A 15,307-nucleotide genomic window follows, 5' to 3' on the forward strand; every position below is an offset into this window, starting at 1 on the left:
GGTCCCTAGCGGCCAGTCCCCCTTTTATCCCAAGTTACAATGGTGCCCCACCACCGGCACCACCGCCCGAACCTCTCTGCAATATTTGTAACGAGCCTTGTAATGTACAAGTGAGTGAATTTTGTGACAAATTTAAGAAAATCAATACTCAATTTGGTTGTTTGGGAATATCAAGTACCGCAAATATCAAAGGAATGATCTACTGGCCATGTGTTGCTTGTAGTCTACCCAATTAGATATGTCTGATAAAGAAACCGGAATTCCCATTTCTAAAAGCTGCAAAAAGTAGACCCGGCAGGAATTGAAACGACAGCACATCCAGTTATCACAGTGCGACAGTAAACAAAAAGAAAAAGGTGGATGATTTTGAATTTCAAACTGTACACAGAAAAGTAAGATCAACAAAGGAGATTAAAACGGGAACGAGCACCAATCCAGCAGTCACCGAGGGCGTCAAAAAGCCCCGAAGCGTCGTCATTTATATGTAGGTCGATAAAATCAGAACATAAAGCATCAGAAATGGAGCAGTACTGTGTAGAAAATAACGTCGAAGTACTCCATATTCGCCAAATTTCGAGGTCAGAAGCTCACCTGAAATCCTTTTATTGTGTATTTATATTTGATGAAGAGAAAGTTGAGTTACCTGATTTCTGGCCTGAAAACTTTACGATGTCAAGATGTTACCTGAATGAAGCCGCCCGTGATTGGCTAAAAAAAGTTGATCAAAATTGAATACTAGCCAGTCCCTCATTAAAACAAAGATCGACGAAAAAAAAGTCTACAGAGCTAAACATTTGTATACATAATATACGCTCTGTCAGGAACAAAACGAAAGATGGAAATCCCTGTTGGAAGTAAATGAAACTAGTTTGGGAGTATTTATAGAATTGTGGATTACGAACAACTCAGATGACGATTTTATTCGAAAGCAGTGTTGTCCCCCGGTGTTTCTTTTCTATAGTGCACCAAGAGTGAATAAAAGAGGAGGTCGAATTCGCCTCTTTTACGGATATGATCTCCATTTGGAAAATTTTGAAAAGTTTATCTCTGAATTTTGTGAATGCTGCTATGCCTCGTTAACTGTTGGGGCTACCAGTTATTTAGTAATCGCTGTTTTTCGACAACTTGGATTAAATGTTAAATCTTTCATTGATTACTTTACTATTTTTTTTTGAAAAGAAAACGCTAGAATTCGACAAGATTGTTCTCCTGGGTGATTTTAACATTTCACTGAAAGTAAATAACGATGCATCAAATATTTGAAACTAAATTTCTGAAGATTTCTGATTGACTCAGAATGTCTCCGAGAAAACCCATAGAAGTGGTGGGATTCTTGACCATGTTATTGCGTCGAAAAATATTTCAGTTAAAGTTAAATCGAATATCTTCATTTCTTCTTTGGACCATTCGTTTATTTGTTTCTCGCTCAGCAGTGTGAAACAACGCAAATCTCAACAACTTTTGATGTATAGAAATTGGAAGAAGTTTGATTTTGAAGGTTTTATTAATATATTGAAGTCGATTTTAGAACTTGATGTTGCCTCAAGGATTGATGAAGCATGGGATATGTATCTAAGTTTTGAGGAGAATTTTTTGGATTCCGTTCTACCACTCAGAATAGAAACATTTACTAAACATCAATGCCTATTCTTTGACGACGAGCTTTTGAGATTGAAACGAAAGAAGAAAAAAGCAGAGCGTAAACACAAAAAGTCGAAAACATCTGTACTGAAATCTGACTTTGAAAATGTTACCTATATGTATTTTGAAAAATTCTTAGAGAAGCTTAGATTATACCTTGAGAACGCGTTGATGGAAAATTGTAGCCGTAAGAAGTTTGCCAATTTAAAGTTGCTTGTTGGTCAAGATGTAGAACGGCTCCCGAAATATGAAAACAAAAGACAGCTTGCAAACGACTTCTACGAGTTCTTTATTTCTAAAGTGAAAAGTATTATTGCATCAATTCCCAGTGCGATAGGTCCTGAAATTCTGAAAACTGAAGTTAGTTCAATAAACTCGTTCACAGAGTTGTCGATAAGTTAGTTTAGAGCTTTAATTTTGGCGTCGTCAAACAATACATCTCCACTGGACATCGTTCCGACACATCTTGTAAAGTCATTTTCAGATCATTATTTTCTCGACCTCCTGAAACTTCTTAATCTTTCGCTGAAGGCGGTATGTTTTCCCAAGTCCTTTGAAACGGTATTTGTTAAACCCCACTTGAAGAAAGCAAATTCTGACGATGACGATTTTTCAAATTATCAACCTATCTCAAGCCTAAGTTACATTTCACAACTATTAGAACGGTTGGTTTTCCTACAAATGCGTGAAAAAATAGTCCCTAGTACAAATAGTCTCTTTAGATAATACCAAAGTACCCACAGGAGGTTTTTTTCTACAGAAACAGCGCTGGTTAAGGTGAAAAATGATTTATTCCTCAATTTCGATAGGGCGAAAAGCACTTTTTATATTGGAATTGATTATTGGAAGTGCTTAGATTTTAAAATAGTTATCCGAGTAGTAGATCTCAAAAAGTGTTGATTGACAGTGAATATTCGACGCCAAGAACCATAAAAACGGGTGTTCCTCAAGGATCTATTCGAGATCCCTTTCTTTTTTCATGCTATCTTGTTCCTCTGGAATTTCTGTTTGAACGTCTCGAGGTCAGTTACCTTTTTTATGCCGATGACTTAGTTATCTGTTTTGTTAACCATGCCTGGATAAATCAGGGGGCTTTTGATTTGATATTTACGACTTTGAAAAAGTGGTTCAGTGGTGCTAAGCTCCAATAAACTCGAATAAAACTGAATACATGTTTATTAGTAGAAAGAATAGTTTAAATAGCGATATTAAATTTCCGACAGATGCCAATTTTTCTAACAATGTTACTTTGTTGGGCTTCAACATAGATTCCAGACTTTCATATACAAAAAAAATTATTTTTGTGTGCCGCAGATGTTATTATTTCGTGCGAAAATTTGTTCTATCAGAGATACAGTTGACAGAAAGTCGTTGATCGAATTATTTCGAGCAATGATTTTTTCGCGACTAGCTAATAACTGCAACTCACTTTATTATGGACTACCTGTGTATGTTATACAGAAATTAGAGCGTATAATGAACTCAGAAAGTCGTCTCATTTTAGGCTAACACCTGGTTCATCAACAGCAAATTCTATCAAAGAGCTTCATTGGCTACGCATGAAACAACGTATCCTCTATAAAATTCTACTATTTCGCCATCGTTTAGTTCACCATCCGTGGAAAATTCCGATGTATCTTGGCGCATCAGTTTTCCGAAATGATAAGGTGACTAGATGCCAATATACGTACAATTTGAAGGTTCCTAATGTCACGACTGCATTTGGGCGAAGATCATTCAGTTTTGCTGTTGCTTTCAAAAAGAATAAGCTGCCTTTTGAGATGAAACTAATACCCCATGAATTTGATTGACACAAGAAACTGAAAACTATTTTATTTAATATTTGATTTTGAAAGCAATTTTGAGTTTGTAAATGGTGCCTAAACCTATAATAAATACAACTGTAAATTGGTGTCTGCAAAAAAACTGTTTGATGGTTGAACTCATTTATCAGCAATCATAAAAATGTTATAGAATATTAACCATGAATACTCATTAAAAGCGATTATAATCACAAGCAAATGTTTATTGTGATCGATAGTTCTTATTTTCGGGACATGCTAAAGAACATTTTTAAAGTCACGCAACAGCAAATTGTACAATTTAATTATAAGGTATCTTCGGTTTTGAGAAGCATCTAGGAAGAGGAGACAAAATGCACTCGGTTGCTGAAGACTGTTGGAAATTCTAAATTTGGGCAACCAATTAAACATTTGCAACTATTGCATCAGCAGCATTTGTAAACTGCATACTATGTAACAAAAATGAATCGATCAGAAAATGAAATGAAAAATCTCCTTTTAGATTTGTTCTGACAATCATCTAATGCCGAATGTCAACTTCAAGGAAAAAAATCTCCTTATAACGGACCAGATCGACTTCTTTGTTTTTTCAACACATATTTGAATAGTTCAAAGTGTTGTTAAGCTAACTTTGTGATCTCTGTCAATTTTCAGGGAGCTCTACTGATGCTATAAAACCTAACACAATGGATCATTTCATTTGCAACTATAATACTTGTTGAGTGTGACCCTAATTTTAAGATCAATAAGACATAATTAGGCCACTGCCGTAATTGATATATGCTTTTCTGGGTCCACCTAATTCGATAATCAACTATAGCGCCAAGCTGAAATCGAGGAACATTATTTACTCGGAAAAACCAACTCAATTTCTAAACATATGATTGAGTGGAAACCGAAAAGTGTCACGTCGGTTTTTACAAAATTAACATGATTGTTAAGCGTATTTTGGGACCACTCTCAGATAGCACATTTTTTAGAAGCCTTTGAACAACTACGAGGCACATTTTCTTTCAAGATTAATGATTGAAAAAATTCGACCTGAGACAAAAAACTGTGATCAGCTGTCTAAAATTGCTATTCTTTGTGTGAAACTCTCTTTAACGCCTTCCTTTTTGGATTAATCACTATATGGTTTAATTGTTCCGAGGAAGAGAACTCTTGTCAATCACAGTCGTCCTAATTTCTACGACTACCTTGTGTTTGTTGTGATCGAAACAAATTTTTATGATTTAAACAATACGTTGTAAAGATTCAAGAAATATTAAAGCTTTGCAGATCAGAGGATTTTAAACATTTTGCCCCTTTTTTGTTGCACTGCCAAATGTGTTACACCATGAAGTATGACCAACTTGAAGAAAGAATTCAGAGCGAGTTTGATTTTCAAAAAATGAAGTTAAATGACGTCTCAAGGTTTATAAGAAACAAAATCCTCATCAATCATTTAGCGATTCTTTGATGTCCTTGGAATCATGACCAGACTTGAGATTTTCTTTAAGAGCAACTTGTATTGTATTAGAACCACCAAAACGTTAATGAAACAAGTTGCTTGTATTCACAGAGATCATTTGAAGAAATTAAATTAAGGTGGTTGCCGAAAAATCAGTCTAGGACCACTATATCAACTACCAAAGGCAACAATAATCAAAAATATCAACTCAGTTTTCGTTAGATTGTAAGCAACGGAAAAATGTTGAATTTCGCACATAACGAACTTCTCCAAATAAGACCATTTTTTTGCAATTTTCATACTCTGACGGAATTTTTACATAAATGGTTCTTGGTACTGTTGGTACTTTCCCGACAAGTATAAAAACTCCTCAAAAATGAAAGTATCGCCCATCTTCAACACCTAGAAAAAAGGAAGATTTTGCAGGAAATTCTGAAAATTTTCAGCCCAAATCAGACAAATATATTTTCTATTGCAGTAACCTAAATAACTGCAATTAAACAGAGGACTGTACGACAAATCGCTGAAGTTTTTTTCAACGAACAAAAAATTTTGAAAAATTAAATTGTCCAAATTCAGACCACTGCCCAGACTATAAAAAGACTACGTTGAGAACATCCGGACCAAATTGACCGCTTAACAGTCTCAATCTAGACCAAATCTGGAAAAATGCACATTTTCATTGTTTCAAAATTAAAAGTAAGCTAAGTAACCACTAGCTTACTTTTAATTTTGAAACAAAAAAAATGTGCATTTTTCCAGATTTGGTCTAGATTGAAACTGTTAAACGGTCAATTTGGTCCGGAAGGTCTCAACGTAGTCTTTTTATAGTCTGGACAGTGGTCTGAGTTTGGACAATATAATTTTGAAACAGAGATAATGTGCATTTTTCCAGATTTGGTCTTGATTGAGTCTGTTAAGCGGTCACTTTGATCTGGAAAGTCTGATCATAGTCTGTTTATAGTCTGGACAATGGTCTGAATTCGGGTCTGATCATAAGCTCACTAAAGTCTGGACAAAGGTCTGGGTTCGGTCTGATCAGAGATCATTTTGGTCTGGAAGGTCTGATCAGAGGTAATTTTGGTCTGGAAAGTCTGATCAGAGGTCATTTGAGTCTGGATAGTCTGATCATAGCTCAATTTGGGTCTGGACCAAAACCTGGGTAACGATTAAGATATAGATTGTCAAATTTTTTTTTGATCCCCTGAAATATGGAGTTAGAAAAAGTAACAAGAAATACAAAAACGAGACGCTATTGAACTTTTTTGGCTCAATTAGGGCCATATTTGGTTTAATGATTGCCTGAAAACGGAAACTGAAGGAGCGGACTTTTGTTATCTGTAAAAAGCCCGACAAGTATAAAAACTCCTCAAAAACGAAAGTATCGCGCATCTTCAACACCTAGAAAAAAGGAAGTCTTTTGCAAGAAATTCTAAATAATTTTCTTTGCATTGAATTATAAAAAATTTTAGTTACCACAAAAAACTTTGCATCAAATTTTCAAGAGAGTATTGGAAAAACAAAAAAATCATGAAAAGTTCAATATCTACTTTCGCATATTTTCAGCCCACTATATTAAGTCAGATAAAAATATTTTGTATCCTTGTACCTAAATAACTGCAATTAAAGAGAGGACTGTATGACAAATCTCTAAATTATTTTTCAACGAACAAGAATTTTTTATTGTGGTTAGTTAGCTTACTTTTAATTTTAAAACAGAGAAAATGTGCATTTTTCCAGATTTGGTCTAGATTGAGTCTGTTAAGTGGTCACTTTGGTCTGGAAAGTCTGATCATAGTCTGTTTATAGTCTGGATAATGGTCTGAATTTGGGTCTGATCATAAGCGCATTATAGTCTGGAAAAAGGTCTGGGTTCGGTCTGATCAGAGGACATTTTGGTCTGGAAAGTCTGGTCAGAGATCATTTTGGTCTGGAAAGTCTGATCAGAGGTCATTTCAGTCTGGATAGTCTGATCATAGCTCAATATGGGTCTGGACCAAAACCTGGGTAACGATTAAGATATAGATTATCAATTTTTTTATCCCCTCAAATATGTAGTTAGAAAAAGTAACAAGAAATACAATAACGAGACGCTATTGAATTTTTTTGGCTCAATGAGGGCCACATGTCCAATTTGTTTAATGATTGCCAGAAAATGGAAACTGAAGGAGCGGAGTTTTGTTATCTGTAAAAAGCGGCACTTACTCTATATAAAATACCCATTCAAGTTATTTCAGGAGAAACCATAAAATTTTGTTACGCTTGTTCATTGAAACGAAAATCGTCGATTTCAATCAATAGGTTGCCCAAATTAACAAGTAAGTCATATCTACTCCGGGTGCTATGGAGTACACGAAGTTCAGAGTGTTGGATGTAGAGTGACGACGCTTAGTCAAAATGTTGTGCCTATCATTACTTCATCTTTTGTAAGAAATTTTTGTTTTCACTGAATCTCAAGTCAACAATAACAAAAACCAAAAAATAGCTTCAGGAAAAGCTTGTTCACATAACGGCACGTTAATCAATTTTGATATGCTTTTTTGATGATTCGAATGATGATTCGTTGAATGAAGTGTTTGACGCCAACGTATTTACTCATTTTGCAAACGTTCAGTGTAAAAAGGTAAGAAATGCACTTACAATTTTGTTGAGTGTCCTAAATTTGCTCCTGAATTTACTAGCCAAAAAGTTTTATCTATATTTTAAGAAAACCCGAAATGATGAATAACCAACCCAACAGTTTTTCTTGCGGAAAGTTTTATAATATATTTACAAGAAACTAAATTTTAAACTGCAGCAGCTAAATGGGAATCAAAAATAATAAAGACCTTTCTGTCTTTCTTGAACTGAAGCACCAATTTGCCAAAATAAGAAAACTGATTTATATTTTCCATAATTGATCCAATACTCATTTAAAGTTATTGCTCTGAATATATGATGACATTTTTGACAATCGATGGATTTTTGTCAAACGAGGACAATCTAACCAACAAAAAATGCACAACTCACAATCACCACACTCATCCATCCACAACGACAACCCATGGTTCGAAAAAATAAAGTACATTAAGAGACAAAACAGAGTACCGATCCTACCAACCCCACAAACAGGACAAATACAAAATTGCAGGAGATGCGGAAACAAACTCCTCCCTGGCCACCTAAACACATGTCCCGCGAAGAACGAAGCCTGCAGAATATGCAAAAAGATCGGACATTTCGCAAAACTTTGCAGATCAGAGATGCCACCACGTCCCACATTCAGACAACAACAAAGATCACAATCAATGAGTACAGGACTACACCCCCAAAACAAATACAACCAACTGGCACAAAGACAATCACAACAAAAAATAAGGAACATCAACGAAGAAACAGAAACGGAAGAACGAACAGAAACAGAAGAAACAATCGACCCAGAATCGACTTGTTATACAAGAGAGATGATGGAGGACTGGCAAAACATCAACTTCATCAAAACGATCAACTTCACAAATGAGAAAGTATCAGACGTAAACAAAACAAACAGAGGAGAATTCTGGATAAAGACAAAAACAAACAACCAGCAAATATTCTGGTTGGCAGATACAGGAAGCCCACGTAGCTTCATGAACAAAGACACAGCACAGAGACTACTGGCAAATGAAAAGACAACCATCAAACAACCGAACAAATCGATTGGAGAATTTCGATGCTTCAATAACAACAAAATCGATATAATCGGCACCATCCAAGTGGATATCACATCAGGGTCATCCATTGCCAAAAACTGCACAATACTACTGGTCAACAACAACACCATCAACATCATGGGGAGAGATATCATGGACCAACTTGGCCTACGCCTAACAATGACAACAACAAATAAAGGTGAGAATAATCTATTCAACATATCAAACACACATCAACGAATATCCAAATGGATATTCAATAAATACCCCCACTTGTGTACACGTTTGGGAAGATCAAAAATCCACGTGGCAAAATCAACATTTAAAAAAGAATTCCACCCCACACAACACAAAGGACGAAGATTTCCGTTACACCTAACAGAAAAAGTCGAGAGAGAACTCAAAAAATTAATCGACGAAAAACAGATCCAAAAACTAACAAAATGCTCGGATGAACATTTCACAAATCCAGTAGTCATCACAGTAAAATCAGATCAATCAATCAAAATTGCACTAGACTCCAAGATATTAAACGACGCAATACACAAAAATAAATACCAAATGCAAAGCATAGACCACCTAATGGACAAAATAGGTATGAAGATATCAAAACTAAAGACACAAGAAGGAAAATTATATTTCAGTAAAATTGATCTAAAATACGCATACAGCCAATTACCTCTCCATCCGGAGACACAAAAGCACTGTAACTTCAACATATTAGGAGGCAACGCTACAGGCACATATAAATTTTTAAATGGATTCTATGGCTTGACAGACCTACCAGCAACCTTCCAAAAAATGATGGACACAACGCTCGACGGACTAGACTCACCAAACGCATTTTTAAATGACATAATAGTTATTACAAAAGGCACAATAGAAAAACACGAAAAAGAAATTGATAAAACACTAAATAGACTAAATGAAGAAAATCTAGCAATTAGCTTACACAAATGCGAATTCGGCCTAAACGAAATCATTTGGCTAGGTTACAAAATAAACGCCGAAGGAATAAAACCAGCCAAACGAAAAACGGACGCAATCATCCAACTGGATAACCCGGAAACACTCAAACAACTACGATCATTCATGGGCAGCATTCACCACCTAATCAAATTCATACCAAAACTGGCAACACTATCAGCACCAATAAGACCACTACTATCATCATCAACATAAAAAAAAACTGGAAGGGAACGAAAAACACTCAGCCGCATTCAACAACATAAAAAAGGCAATCAAAAACATAATAGAACAAAACACTTCAACATAAACAACAAAACCCGAGTTAAGTGCGACGCTAGCAAAGAAGGATTAGGAGCATGCCTAGAACAAAAAGAAAATAATAATTGGCACCCAATCGCATATGCCAGTAGGTTCCTAAACAAAAAAGAACAACGATACAGTATAAACGAACTCGAACTATTTGCAGTCGTTTGGTCAATAGAACATTTTAAATACTACTTGTATGGATCGCACTTTACCCTCCAAACAGACCACCAAGCATTGATATCCGCACTAAAAAACAATAGAGGAAATAAAACGTATCAAAGCCGACTAACAAGATGGGTCGACAGATTATTACCAATCCACTTCAAAGTCGAACACATCGCAGGAAAGGACATGGGCTTCGCGGACTATTTAAGCCGCCACCCTAACTCACCACCAACTGGTGAGAACATGAACGAAAACCATGTCATAAATATAATAACATCGCTAAAATACGCTCTATTAATGCAGCAAAGAAAATCAGCCAATCAGAATGCTCGAAAAACTAGCGCACAAAATGACGTCAAAAACCATTCCAATCGGAACGAACAAAAGCAACACGCTTTTTGCCAAATTAACGCTAACAATCAGTCGCTACTTATTAAGCCTTCTTTATTAACAAACTTTCAAATTAACAACTCAAAACAACACAACCATTATCATTCAAAACAAATTACACAAAATTCATCCACATCGAAAGTATACATCACAACAAGAAGAAGACCATATCTGGACACAAACACCATACCCATAACAAAACGACACAGAGCACCAAACAAAAAGAAGATGGACGTACCACACAATCCCACAGAAACAAACACAAAGGCAATAGCAACACAGACAGATGAAACAAACAATACAGGACTTGGACGGACCCCACTCAATGCAAAACAACATTTCAACCCATTCGCAGACACAAACAACGATCAGTCAACAGATTACCTCATCAATTTACATAAAGTCCTAGGAGAGGAATTCATTGCAGAGGCCACCAGAGCAGACCCCCAAAGCCGAAGCCTACTACAGATAGTACAAGACAAAGACTGGACAACACTAAAACATTTCAGCCGGCACTGGCATTCATTGAAACGCAACCTAGGAGTGACACCAACTGGATGCATCCTCTACGATGGTAAACTGTTCATACCAACACAGCTACGAAAACCAATTATGAACGCTATACATAGAAAACATCCAGGACAAACGGGGATGATGCATCTTGCAAATCTCATTTGGTTCCCGCGAATACACCGGGAAATGGTCACCCTTACGCAAAATTGCCAACCGTGCATTAAGATAGGTAAGAATCTAAAACCACTAATACCCAAAAACAAAATATCAGAACTGCCACCACTAGTAGAACCTAATGAAGAAGTCCAATTGGACTTTGCCGGCCCAATAACTGATGAACAATACAAAGAATCATATATACTAGCATCAGTAGATAGATACTCAAGATACCCCCACGCAAAAGTATACCATAATTGCGACGCAGAAACCGCCATCAGTTATCTCAACCAATACATAAAATTCCACGGGATCCCCAGAAACATAAGGTGCGAACAAGCACAAGCATTCAAGTCTCGACAATTTGAAATATTCTGTAAAAACAACAACATAAAATTAATACTAGCTCCAGTTGGAGATCACAGAGCCACGGGAATGATAGAGCGCCAAATACAAACAATCAAAAGACGCCTATCAGTAATAAATAACGACACCAACTGGTCACAAGTAACACTCGCAGACAAAGTAGCAGAAATAAAACAAAAAATCAAACTAATCCAAAACACAACCACAAAAATAGCGCCATACACAGCACACTTTTGAAGAAAAGTCAATACACAACTTTCAAACATAACAACAAAACCATCACAAAACAATATGTCATACAAAAACATAAAAAATTTCTATTTAGACAAGAATAGAGACCTCAAACAACCCATGCTGAACGCAGAATCCATCTGGAACATCGAGACCGATTCGGAACCCGAGCTCGACATCAGATTTAATGAAGACGCCCCGGATGAAGATTCTGCTTCAGACAACTCCACACTCCAGAATGTCAAGAAAAAAGCAGTGAAACGTAAGCACATATCACCTATTAAGATTATACCAGATAAACTAACACTAACTTTCGGGGACAAAACCACCACCATCACTAAAACGAAAACAAAAAAGCAAGTAGCACGAAAAACACCCGCACGTAGATCACAAGAACCTCGAGGCACACTTAAACCACTATGGAACATAATACCAGATGGTACAATTACAAACTATTCTCCAACAACAATAACACTAGACACACACCACCGCAAAAACACTGTAGTAAGAAAAAACGATTTAGCTGTAGTTAACGAAACAAAACCAAGACTAATGCACTTCGTAGCATGTAAAACTGTACGAGAAGACAAAAGAAAAAGAATTTTTGTTAACAGAAAAGAAGAACAACCAAAAGAACCACATCAGCGATAAACTAACCGACCACACTCCCGAATCACAAATCCATATGGATCAACCAGGACCAAGAAGGGCACAAGAGAGCAAACTACAGAAGGACCAACCCGGCCCGAGCGGATCACAAAGGACCCAACCAGCCAAAGCCCCCAAGCAGCCCAGACGAAAAGGAACGGCTCCAACGAAACGTGCACACAAACCCAACAAAGACTTTGAAATACGCTCAAAGGAGGCAGCCCTCGCACAAACGAAATTGGAAAAAGCGAAACAACGCCAAAAGGAGAAAGCAAGATCACCACTTATCCAACTGGACACGAAGAAACTGCAGCGAGACAAATCAGTGAAAATCATCAATCTAGCATCAGACTCATCACAAGAAAGCCCGCTACAATTCCTTACATCCAACAACCCTAACGCATTCATGTATGCACAACCGGAAAACAGGGACAACAGCCCATCAAAAAAAGAAGCGAAAATAGACAAGATAATAAAGAAAATAACAAATTCACCGAAAAAGGCGACAACGGAACCTGAAGAAGAACAAATCATAACGATTATCCCAGCCTCAACATCCACACCAATTGGAAACAAAACAAAAGCACGAAAACCCATCGACAACAAACAACCACCACAACCAATTGGCAACAGCGAAGTCACGCAACAACAAAACACCGACAAACAAACAACGCAACCAACTGGTTCAAGCACGACCACTCAACAAAACAACAACATAGAACATACATCAACACTACAAAGAGACAAAACAAATCCACCCGATCAAGCAGACAAAGAATCAGTAGACCCACCAGAGGAACGCCAAGACACGAACACTGAAAGAGAAAACATCCATACGGAGGAACAAGAAGACGAGTATTTAGGAACTAGTTCCATATCGTCGCTCAACACGGCGGACATAGAAGCCCTAAACAAGATTTTTGATTAAAAGCAAAAATCAAATCATCGAGGGGAAGTGTGGTGGCGGATCCACCCGGAGAGTTGACAACCAAGTATCGCACCTAATAATATAAACATTGTTAAACTATATTACATATATTTATATTCCTGACGGAATGAACTTATATTCTTTTGTTGCTATGTTAATGTTTAGTATCGCCAATAGGCGATAACCGTATTGTAAACTTGAGTGACAGCTTTGTTAAACATTGTTACCACAAGTGCCCACTGGTACTTCGTCTAAATCACGTAGAGCGTGAAAGCTAAACTGCAGTTCTGCCTAAAGCAAAACAAGAAAGAGTTGATAATTCAAGCTTCGGACTTGCTCTTTTTGATATCGAAAGTTATTCAATACGACATATAGTAATAAAACAGAAGTTGGCTCAGAATTGTTCTTTTGATATCATTTTTTTCCAAACCCTCGCCTATTGTCAATGTAAGAAATTACTGCTGATAGAAGTTTTTTAGAGTTTCAATGTTTCCAAATTTCGTTTTCAGTATTGAGTGATCTACTTTATCAAATGCCATTGATGCATCCAGAGAAAAAGTGTTAATTCGCATATTTCTGCATTGTCAAATTAATGGGATTTTTTCCATTAAATCCCGCTCCCCAAGAAGTATGCACTTCCCAATTACAGAGCACATGCCATTTAAAACAAACCATTAAAAAAACCTTTTAAAAATTTTCCATCTGTGTTTAGCAGGAGCACATATTAAGCACTCTCAAAGTTGGTGGGCCCAGAGCTAATGATCTTAATTACGATAGATTAATTGGCGAATGCAAAGTAAGCCGATAGGTAAGCAAGCCGACAGAAAAGCAAGCCGAAAGTTATGTAATAGTTATGTAATCTATCAGAAATAATATATTGTCAGCCGTTACAACCAATACTGCTCGTAGTATTATAGTGCATAATGTATTCCAATGCACCAAAGAAACAAAAATGCGTCAATTGTTTGACATCTAGTGGGTACGGGCCTCAGCAGACCGCTGTCCATGGCCATGCCTCTCATCCACTGTGGGATGTATTCCGGAAATAGCTGACCGGTTATCGCGGCGAAGCCGCGACGCGCGCGAAGCGCGCCATCCGGCCCGCCAGGGGCAACTTAAAATACGGGTATCTGAAACTTTTTCGGCTTAGTTGACCTCATTTTCAAAATTCGGCTTGCTTGCCTATCGGCTTGCTTGACCGCCACCAGATTAAATATGGAAAGGCTATATGGCTCTACCTACAATTTATAAACACAGTTTATTTTTGATGAAAACTAACGTAATTTAGTTTCTAAAATTGGTTGAAAATATAGATCTCACGAAGCTCAGAGACAAAAAACAAAAAACTAACTCTAGGTTAACCGCAAACATCTGACTGGTTGCCTTTACTGAGAAATGTGGTTTGATTTACAACTTTCCAGCTCATGGGAAACTTTTAGTAATTTTGGTTTAAAAAAATTACAGTAAGAGAGTTTTCAATGAATTCGCGCAGTCTTCTAAAGTAGTTTTACAATTCTGTCAGGCCTAGTTGATTGGCCTAATTACAGACTCTCAATAGCGGTTGAAATCGTGTTTTTGTTGAATTTTGTTATTTTAAAATTTTTAGGTTCAGTTCTGATGTTGTTTTTTGCCGTGAATAAGCTCTAAAAAACAAAAAAAACGATAATCAAAAAATAATAACATTTAGTTTTATTTTTATTTGGTTGAGGATACTGAGTTTTGGATTTTTACAACTGATAGAATGACATTTCAGGTGATTTCTACAAAAACGCAGACGAACTTTTAGCGGGTAAAAATGAAATAGTGTAAAAATCCATAACTAGATAGAGTGGTAGCTTGCGAAAAATGTTCAATAAAACAAATCTGCTAACAACAGGTCCAAAAAACATCTAAAAATTCGAACGCTTCTTCACCAGATCGCTTTGTACGGAAAGAGTACCTGAAAAAGTTGTTTTTAGTGATCTTTGTGACAATTGAAGATCTCAATCTCTTCTCGTTTTTGTTTACTCTCGTGGACTGAATTTTAAAACGCAGCAGGTGAATAATATGTGACTTTGCTCAGTCATCAAAG

The 15,307-nt window shown here is 36.7% G+C and overlaps 1 protein-coding gene across 1 annotated transcript in view; it reads left to right on the top strand.

The window, feature by feature from the left end:
* Nucleotides 1-15,307, top strand: part of LOC142338357 (transmembrane protein 70 homolog, mitochondrial-like) — a 197,974-nt gene that overhangs the window by 72,588 nt on the left and 110,079 nt on the right. The window lies entirely within an intron of this gene.

The sequence above is a fragment of the Convolutriloba macropyga genome, chromosome 4, assembly GCF_964194025.1.
Source record: "Convolutriloba macropyga chromosome 4, txConMacr16.3, whole genome shotgun sequence".
NCBI lineage: Eukaryota > Metazoa > Xenacoelomorpha > Acoela > Convolutidae > Convolutriloba > Convolutriloba macropyga.